Here is an 11,354-nt window from a genome sequence, read left to right as displayed (position 1 = left end):
ATTTCTTTTGTGTTGCCTAATCACAAACAGTTCATCCAAGTGAACCGTATGTTGTATATCGCACACACCTTCATCTGGTTGTCCGTTTCTTTTGTTCCTCCTCATCACAAATAGTTAATTGAACTGAACTGTATGCCTTGCATCGCACACACAACTAAAATCTGAACCATGTTTGATGCATCCGCCATCGGAAACGTTTTGCACCTTTTTTGACGGTTTTTTACACCACGGTTTGCGATTATTGCATCGCACACAGTTTCGTCTAAGGTTCTCTGATCGTAGTGTCGCGTTAGCAGTATCCTGCAGTTGTGTACTACTACCAATCCTATACTCCTTTGCCAGGAACCATTTTTACTATATTCAGTCATAGTTCTTAGATGGGATTTGCACAGTGCAGCTCCATCCAAACCTCTCCCACACAGCCGAGCATGAGCTTCTCTTGCTGCATCAGCTCATCGCGGATACAGTTCCTGATGGCATACACAAGGACACGTGCACCCCCTCCGTGTTCGCTAAACAGATCAGCACATGCTACTTCTACCGGCTGCTGACATTCCAAGGAGTCAACCGCGTTTTCCATAGTTGGGTATGGGATGCGTTGATCCCCTTGAAACACAAAACATTTCTCTGGCTGGCCTTTTGGGGCCGTCTCAACACCAGGGATAATATGGTCAAGAAACATTGGTCGACGATTGCCCTGTACGCGGACTGCGATATTTGCTCTGTAGTGGAATCATTTCATCACTTAGTGCTGCACTATCGAGCGGCAACTTCCCTATGGCATCGGTTGCTCCTGGCCCCTTTGGCATGCCAATTGCCTGGCATCATATCTTTTGTTCAACAAGCCGCCTCTCACCTAAGGTTCAAACGTAAATGAAATGTGGATTTTGCCACTTGTGCTATCACTCTCTAGCATGCACGAAATGACTGAGTTTTCAACTCATGCTCATGGACATATTCCTCCATCAAGTTCTATGCAGCGGATCTGATCCTCCTTTGGCGCTGCAAAGCTATAAAGCAGTAGGACAAGGACGATCTCATGTTCTAGGGCAACTTAATCGCTGGATAGTATTTTCCTGATGTAACATTCTCCCTTCCTCCTCACTTCTATCCACTCTCTTTTGTTTGCTTTTGTGGCCTTGCACCAAGGTGCATCCCACAAGCTTCATGTAACTGCTACGCTGTTCATCAGGCTTCAGCCTGCTTTGAAATATAAGGTCGGCACTGTGCCACCTTTTTATTTTCAAGAAAATGTGCCTCCCAGGATCTAATGGAATAGCAGCTTTGGCCAAAACATGTGCTTCAACATTGAACTCATGCTTCTGATGGACTATATGCACTCCTTGAAAGCCTTGCATCTTCTTCTGGATTTCCTTTATAATCATTTCCGACATCCCTCCCGGCATCCCTTTGTGAACTCCTTGTACATTCTCAATAGTAGCTACACAATCCGTTGATAATACAACCTGCCGGCAAGCTAAGTCAGCTACTAAAGAAAAACCCTCGCTGCAGGCTAGCGCTTCAAGGATCTCGGGTGGGTTAAATATGCAAAACATACTGCTGAAGATCCCAAGTATTCTTCGTGCTCACTTCGACTCACAGCCGCAATGGCTCCCTTGTCTCCATGACTGCCCACTACTGCATCGACATGGATTTTCACTGAACCCTGGCTTGGAGCAGTCCATCTACGACCAACATGTGAAGGGAACACATCACACAAACCATGCTGCCGTCCTCCTTGGTCCTTCTCTTTATCTCTTATGGGTCGCTAGGGGCTTCCTTGAGGAAGTGAAAAAAAGTTAATCACTTGGGGGATCAAATTCAAGCCCTCCCCAATGAAAAGCCACAACAACCAACATTGTTGATTTCTCAAAAAAAAAAGCAGCCAACATTGTTGCTCCCGTCCAATTGCAGCTTGTTTACCGAAGTCTTTGGACTATTTCTTCTAACAGAGATTGATACAGTGATGAAGGTGTTTCCAAGAGATTTTATTGTAATTCTTAGCTATAGGAGTTACTTTGTATTTTCTTGGATCTTAGATCCGAATCAGTGTACTTGTAATTGTTATGAGTATGAAAAAAATTACAGGTGTTTCAAAAAAAGCCAACCGAGCTAGCATCTGATTGTGAGGTTGTATTGATATTTTCTGTTGAATAATCCCAACTTTCCCCTTAACCCGATCCCCACAAGTTTATATACGTTCGCAAATTGTTGGGGCGGCCGACGAACTTATGTTGAGCAAGTTCTACAAAATTGTATTTCATTTGCTTCTTTGAGTTTGCATCGTGCATCATCGTGAGTAACTTCAGTAATTTAGTTTTGTATAAGTTTATACAAAATTTTGCTTGATCGTCATGTGCAGAGGTAATTCTACATTTTGAAGGAAGTTTTTCGCTTGGGAAACAAAGGTAGTTGATTTTGATCGAAATCTATTTCTTTTTCTCAATTCCTTGTGTAATCTATGGAAACGGCATATATTTGATCAATAATCTGGTGAAAACTATATACATATCTAAACAATATCATTTTTTGTATTTTAAAGATCAACATTGTAACCCAGCAGTTTCACATCAATGAAAAGATAAGAAAGGCACGAGCAGATGTAGTATGCATGCCGGCAGGTAAACTCTCGAGTGCCACACAAGGCCTCAAATTTAGTTTATAATATTCATTGCAACACATGAGATCTTTTGCATGCACAATTTTAATGAACAACATATGTGTTTTACACTAATAAACATTCATCTTTTCCAGTTGCAACTTGCAACGCACGGACATTTGTGCTAGTAAAAACTAATTCTATTAATTTAGTTTAGCACTCAAACAACACCCCTGTAATGGAGAAACAGACTCGTACACGAACGCACAGAGTATTTTTTTTCTAAGCGGTCAAACAAGTGCCCCTCCACGACTCTATTACCTAGATGGCCTAAGTAGACAGGTTGAAAGAAAAAGATGCGAGTACCCCTTCGTACGTGCTACTCGTGGGCTCTCAGCTAGGGTTTTCTCCGTCTCTCGCCGGCGTCGCCGCCGGTCCGCCTCTTCTCCTATGGTCCTAGGACCATGGAGGCACACTGGATCACGTCTCATGTCAGCGAGATAGCTCCATTTTAGGTGTTTCTTTCAGTTTTGTTAGGGTTTGTACCATGGTCAGGAAGACGATACAGAAGCGACTTCTTAAAGATGGAATAAGGTTGTTCCCGCCTAGCACCTGTTTCGAGAACGCTTCTAGTGTTGTCGGAGGATGTGTGGAGGTACGTCTCCAATGGATCTCTGGGATTTGACCGGCGTTTGTCTTTGCTGGATCCAATCTTCGTTCGTCTGTGTCCGTGTGTCTGCAGGTCAGATCCTTCTGATCTACTCTTCTTCTTATCAGCAGTAGTTGTTGTTCTGGTGTGCTGGTCTGATATGTCCATTTTGCATCATGCTTTTATATCAATATTTATTGCATTATGGGCTGTTATTACACATTATGTCACAATACTTATGCCTATTCTCTCTTATTTTAAAAGGTTTACATAAAGAGGGAGAATGCCGGCAGCTGGAATTCTGGGCTGGAAAAGGAGCAAATATTAGAGACCTATTCTGCACAGCTCCAAAAGTCCCGAAACTTCACGGATGATGTTTTCCAAATATATAAAAAACATTGAGCGCAAGAACTTCACCAGGGGGGCACACCCTGCCCACGAGGGTGGGGGGCGCGCCTGTAAAGCCCTCGATGCGGCTATATCTCCCACGTGTCGAAGCACAACTTAGAGGCATAACCGCATTGAAAGCAATGTCGCAAGTGAGGTAATCTTCACACAACCCATGTAATACTTAAGGGAAAGAGATACATAGTTGGCTTACAATCGCCACTTCACACAATACATGAATAAAACATTACATCAACCAGATACAATCAAGGTCCGACTACAGAACCAAAATAAAAGAAGACTACCCCAAATGCTACACAGATCCCCGATCGTCCCAACTGGGCTCCACTACTAATCAACTGGAAACTGAACAACATAACAAACACGATCTTCATCGAGCTCCTCCTTGAGCTCGGTTGCGTCACCTGCACGGTATCATCGGCACCTGCAAGCTGGTTTTGGAAGTATCTATGAGTCACGGGGACTCAACAATCTCACACCCTCGCGATCAAGACTATTCAAGCTTATAGGAAGGGTAAAGGTATGATGTGGAACTGCAGCAAGCGACTAGCATTTTTGGTGGCTAACATGTGCGCAAAAGAGATCGAGAAGAGAAGGCAAAGGCACGAGCGACAAACTATGATCAAGAAGTGATCCTAGAACAACCTACGTCAAGCATTACTCCAACACTGTGTTCACTTTCCGGACTCCGCCGGAAAGAGACCATCACGGTTACACACGCGGTTGATGTATTTTGAATTAAGATAAGTTTCAGGTTTTCTACAACCGGACATTAACAAATTCCCATCTGCCCATAACCGCGGGCATGGCTTTCGAAAGTTCAAATCCACGCATGGGTGTCCCAACTTAGCCCATCACAAGCTCTCACGGTCAACGAAGGATATTCCTTCTCCCAAGACAATCCGATAAGACTCGGCATCCCGGTTACAAGACATCCTCGACAATGGTAAAACAAGTCCAGCAAAGCCGCCCGAATGTGCTGACAAATCCTGATAGGAGCTGCACATAACTCGTTCTTAGGGCACACTCAGATGAGACATCCTACGAGTAAAACCAACCCTCAAGTTGCCCCGAGGTGTCCCCGCAGTCCACTCGGTTCGGACCAACACTTAGAGAAGCACTGGACCGGGGGGGTTGGGGGGTTAAAATAAAGATGACCCTTGAGTCCGCGAAACCCAAGGGAAAAGGCTAGGTTGTTAGTGCAAATGGTAAAACCAAGGTTGGGCCTTGCTGGAGGAGTTTTATTCAAAGTGAACTGTCAAGGGGTTCCCATTATAACCCAACCGTGTAAGGAAAACAAAATCCGGGAACATAACACCGATATGACGGAAACTAGGGCGGCAAGAGTGGAACAAAACACTAGGCACAAGGCCGAGCCTTCCACCCTTTACCAAGTATATAGATGCATTAATTAAATAACAAATATTATGATATCCCAACAAAATATCCATGTTTCGACATGCAACAAACTCCAATCTTCACCTGCAACTAACAACGCTATAAGAGGGGCTGAGCAAAGCGGTAACATAGCCAAACAACGGTTTGCTAGGACAAGGTGGGTTAGAGGCTTGGCTTAACAATATGGGAGGCATGATAAACAAGTGGTAGGTACCGCAGCATAGGCATAGCAAAAGAGCGAGCAACTAGCAAGCAAAGATAGAAGTGATTTCGAGGGTATGGTCATCTTGCGTGCAAAGTTCTCCGAGAAGACGAAAGCTTGATCCTCGTAAACGTACTCAATGGGTCCTCGAACACGAACTCGTCTCCCGGCTCTAATCAATCAAGAACACAAGCAAAAGGAACACAATCAACCACGTGCAATGCTCAAACAACATGATGCAACCATGGTATGATATGCGGGATGCGATATGTGATGCATATGCATGATTTGGAAAGGAATGATTGAACCTGGCCTCAACTTGGAAAACCAAGAGTGCCACTGGAAAGGGGTGGTGATTTTGGTTGAAATCGATATAAAGATCACCGGAATCAGATGCACGGTTTGGAAATGGCAAGCAAAACAAATATGGCACCGGTCTGCGATTAACAGCACGAGGCCATCTAAATTCATCAAGAACAACATGCTAAAGCACTCCAACATGACAACAAAATACATGGCACGGATCCACTCATGATGCTTGACAAAAGATGAACACTAAGCTACGGCTAATTCACTCATTAACAGGTTCAAACAAGCATGGCAAAAGTGCAAAAGATAACAGGTTTCAGACAGTGAAATTAACAGCATGTCAGGAATTTATCAGCAGGAAGCAATGTTTAGAGCACAAAAACTATATGCTACAGGAACATATCATGGCAAAGCAAGGCATGTCATGAAGCTACTCAAAGCATACAACAAAAGTCCCTTAGTGACCATAAGCCAAAAGGGATAAGAAAATACAATTGCAAGCATGTGAACATAGCAAAAACATAAACAGATTCAGACGTGGTGAAAAGCTGGAGCATGGCAAAACAGATAATGAGTAGGCATGTTTACGAGCTCGATGCACTCACTACGAGGCATTGCATGACAAACTAAGCATACACCCAGCAAATAGACATGGCATAGAAGCTAGACATGGCAAGAACAACATCATAGCATGCACGGATCAACAACAACAAGCTCGGCAAAATTGCTAAACATGTTAACAATCTGCCAGGAACATTTTATAGCAAAAGAAGAGCTCGATTGACTGAAGCTAGGGTGCTCCATAATTGCAAACAAAGACATGGATGGATAGAGCACAACATTATCTACACAACATCCTTATTGATCATGCTCAAAAGAGGCACGGATCACTAGGAATCAACATGAACATATGTCATAAAAATAATGACAGGGCAAGGACTTTGTGAAATTCTATGTCCCTGAAAACAGCATCATTGAGTAAGCTACTTTGCATGCTTGTGCTAGTCACCACCAAGATCACAAATATACATGGCATACACCGCTGTAAAGATGGCATGGCATTCTTTAAAACATATGTAGAGCTCAGGATGATAGCATGCACACATTAATCATGGCAAAAATGACAAAAGTGCATTTGCTGAAATAGATCTGAAACTACCATCACATAGCCCTCTTCCAACAGCATTTCGGGCATCAAGATGAGCTCAAATGAAAATGATGCAATGATATGAAATGATGTACTCTTCGAGATGAACATTTTAATATGCTACACACACGAATCGGAGCAACGGTGATGAAGTTATGACATGATGAAGATGCCCAGAAAATACTGGGGACTTAGTGGAAATATACCCTCGCGAAAAGTCAACCCGGGACGGAACGAAGCGGGATGACGAGATCCGGGGCGGAGGGAGGCTTTTGGATGGCGGGGTTGGTGGATCTGGTCCCGATCCACGGGATCTTGCCGGAGTGGAGGAAGACGCCGGCGATGGCGAGGTCGCCGGAGCTCGGCGGCTCGGCGTCGGGCGGCGCGGTGCCGTGGCGGTGCGGCACGGAGGGTGAGTGGCCGCGCGGGCACGGCGGTGGCGGTGGCGGCGTGCGGCTGCGCCGGCAATGGTGGCCCGCGGTGGCGAGGGCGCATGGCGGCGGGGAAGCCGGCGGCCAGGCAGGCGGGAGCGCCGGCGAGCAGGCGGCGCCGGAGCTACGCGCCGGTGAGCGGGCGCACTCGGGCGGAGGCGGCGGAGCGGTTCGGGCCCAGGCGGGCCTGCCCTGGGCCCGGCGGGCTGCGGCGGCGTGGAGGAGAGAGAGGAGGCGGCGCGGGATGAGGTGGCGCGTGCTGATTGGAGGAGAGCGGCGGCGGGGCGACGTGGCGGATGCTGATTCGCCGGAGTGAGGTGGCTGGCTGGGGTGGACGCGCCCGGCGCGGACGGACATGTACGGCGGCGTGGAGGGAGTTGGATCTAGGGTTTGATCTGCGCGAGATTTTAGGAGGGAGACACATATTTATACGTAGAGGGAGCTAGGAGAGTCCAAATGAGGTGCGGTTTTCGGCCACGCGATCATGATCGAACGACCTAGATGATGGAGGAGGTTTAGGTGGGTTTCGGGCCACTTTGGAAGGGTGTTGGGCTGCAACACACACGAGGCCTTTTCTGTCCCTCGGTTAACCGTTGGAGTATCAAACGAAGTCCAAATGGCATGAAACTTGACAGGCGGTCTACCAGTGGTAAACCAAGGCCGCATGGCAAGTCTCGGTCCAATCCGATAATGTTAAACACCCGCACACGAAAAGAGGTAGAAAGGGACACTGGAGGACATAGGAGCGCCGGAATGCAAAACGGACAACGGGGAAAAAGCTCGGAAGCCTGAGACGAACATGTATGCAAATGTGATGCACATGATGACATAATATGAGATGCATGACACGCAAGCAATGACAAGGCAACAACAGCGAATAACTAGAAGACACCTGGCACATCGGTCTCGGGGCGTTACAACACTCCACTACTACGAGAGGATCTCGTCCCGAGATCTAGAATGGCATCGGAGGGGAAAACGGAGGAAGAAGGTAAGCGGGAAAACTAAGTTGCTTCTTTGACAAACAAGTGAAACCACGAACCTTGAAAGGTTAAGCCATTCGAGAAAAGAATACAACGGAGATGAACGAAGTTGAAAACACTCCGTTAGAAAAGAGGAACAGGGAAGAACAACTTCGGGCAGCGCTCCGATTGAAAATAAAAGGAATTGAATAAGAACTTGATAAGATGCGAAGATACTTGATGAAATCACAACACTCTGCCTCCGGAACTAAAGAATAGAAGATAGATAATTGAAATAGGAGAATGGAGAAGAAAATGCCAACTTCTGCCACAAAAGAGTTTGAAAAGGCATCTTTAGGAGAAGGGTCCAACGGAGTTGTTGGAAACCCAACAACGAAAAGATAGGCTTGAAGTGGGCTTATGGAAAACATCTCGAAATCTTGAGGTGAAATTCTGCCACTCACGGAAAAACAATAGATTGGCTTGATATCAAAAAGGAGATGAGAAACTTATTCACCGGAAGGATAAAAGACGAACTTGGGTCCTTTATGAGCACCATAAATAGCAACAATCCTTAGGGAAGGCTTTAGGTGAAATATAACCCAAGATAACTCCAACGAAGAGGTTGATGGATTTAAAATATCTCATTCTTAACAACATGTGAATCATGAAACATGAACTCAAATTATCAAGAACGACATAATACCACCTCCAAAGATACGGACGAAAGAATAGCACTCGGATTGCAAGATGAAGAATGCATGAGCTCCTCTGAAAAGAATCTCGATGAACACTTCAAAAATGAATTAAATCCTTGATGAAACATCATGTAGAACCTCCATGAAAAACTTCGGTAAACAAAAGAATGATCAAACGAAAGGAAAGAGAAGTTGAAAACACAAGGTGAATCCTTGTAATGATTTAGATGAATCCCCGTGGTGATATGATTGAGAGAGGTTGGAACTCCGGGAAAAAGAGAAGATGAAACAATTGAAATCAGGAATTTGATGAGCCTCTGGAATAGGGAATTGAGTTCACTCGATGAAACAAGAATAAGAATTACATTATGCTTATCCTTCACCAATTAAATTGATGACAATCAACGGATTTGGCATACTAATTATTCTCGTAGAAAGGATTAAGATAGATATAGCGTCAACTTGAGAAGGTCTTCGACGAACCACCGATAGGATTGGAAAGAACGAGTGAATTGATATGATAATGAAGGAAGGGAAATCTTGAATGAACCACCATAAGAATTGGAAATGAACAAAATAAAGGGATGAATCACCGGGTAAGAATTATGAAATGAACGAAGATACTTGAGACAATCTAGATACATGAGAACGAAGGGATCATGAACTGAATAGCGAATATATGAGCGATGCACCGGTAAGATTTAGAGAAAGAGAGCTGAAAGCTGAGAATGAATAAACCTGAATTGATGGACTCTGGATAATCAAACTGAAAAGGACTCCTGAATTGCTTCAGATGGGTGAAAAAATTCTCACAATCGAAAACAATTATGAGAGGATGGTATCAAGCTTGAACTACGCATCTCTGAGAGAATGGATAAGATTGAAGAGAAATTCTTCTTTGGTCTTCAAATGATGAGAATGACGATGATAAACACCACCAAGAATTGTTGAGATACTCCGGGATGAAAATTAGAAAGGTTGAACCAACGATGAAAGAATTTGAAAGGTCTTGGAGAAAGACATTTGACTGATGATAATTCATTCTTACGTCAAACTTCGAAAAGAATTTGGGAGTAACTCCGGGAAAATAGAAGAGTCAGGTAAGATCCTGGGGAAAGACCTGTGGGTAGGACCCACTCAAGAGAAAACACCGTTGAACGATTTAAAAGAGAGAATGCACCGGTTGAATTAAATGGCTTGAATGAGATAACAATCTCGAAAGAGCTTGAATGAATGAGAGTAAGCAGTAGCATCTTCTGAGATGTCTTTAGCACTCCGGAACAAATGAATAGTGAGAAGTGAATTATTATGAGGTGCACCGGCATGAGAACACATTTGAAACGAGGAAAAAGGGATATGATCAACAAAGCTTGAATTGAAACCACCGGAGAAGAAAAAGAACGAAGAAACTTCACATCCATAAGATGGATACTTGATAAAGAAAACCGAGTCCTTGAAGAACCAAGGGTGGGAGGGAGAGACAACAAAGACAACTTGGGATGGATGAAACAAACACCGTTGACGAAACTGAGATTGGATCTTGCAAATGTTGAAATGATCGGATCCACTTGAAGAGAGACATGTTGGTTGAAAAGGATTGACATGACAATCTCGATTATCATGAAGGATTGGTATCCACATAGAAATATGAGAACACCACTTAGAAAAGGTATGGAATCAACATTTGACTTCGAAGCTACTCGAATACCACAGCTCAAAACAAATCAAAGGATTGGCTTGCAGAATAAGCCGGAACAAACATATGATAGAGTTTTCGTCCGAAGTTTTCGTGGTGGGGCCTACACGGGCTCGATCGTACAGCTCCATCATGTACAAGGCAGTGCACATGGCATACGAAGCGTCCCTGAGTCAGCATAGCCAAGGACTCTTTAAGACACAACGAGACCACTGTCAAACCAACCGTGAATAGGCGGACCACTAGACGTCAAACCCCAATTTCGTATCATACATCTGTCAGAAAGATATCCTGAGAGCTACTTGAATTCCCACTTATAAACTCCCGAAACTTTCCGGTATGCAATCAGGTGTTGGGGATACAGGGGAAGCATAATATCTCACCCAAAACTAGCAAATCCTACATCCAGCTGTATCCATCCTTCAACACATAACCAAGAAACCTTCGGAAATCGTTTACCTCAACCTTCGAAAAGCATCCGTTATACGAGTTATGGCAATACTCCCGAACTCCCGCCCTAGTACTGGGTGGCGTCGAGGTTATCTCACCAACAACTGCATAAAAGAGATTTTCGATGTCGGCAAAACTCAGGTATTCCAGAATCTCAACGATAAAATTGTGACGACAACACCTCGGAGCTCAACTCCCCGGGACACTGCCACAACCCCTAAATGTCAGGAGGTACCAAGAACAATGTTCTCGTCACAAAACCATCGGAACGATTCCAAGATACCCGCGTGAACCTAAATTTTTTTTAGTGAAATTTGGGAAGAGAAGAGTCAAAACTCTACGTCAGGATGCCTCACCAGAGCGACGAAGGGACCGAGGAGTAAAAAGAATCCTACTCTCCGATAT

This window comes from Triticum urartu, chromosome 7 (genome assembly GCF_003073215.2).
Source record: "Triticum urartu cultivar G1812 chromosome 7, Tu2.1, whole genome shotgun sequence".
In the NCBI taxonomy this organism is placed as follows: domain Eukaryota; kingdom Viridiplantae; phylum Streptophyta; class Magnoliopsida; order Poales; family Poaceae; genus Triticum; species Triticum urartu.
The sequence above is the reverse complement of the archived record's forward strand: the minus strand, read 5'-3'. Positions refer to the sequence as shown.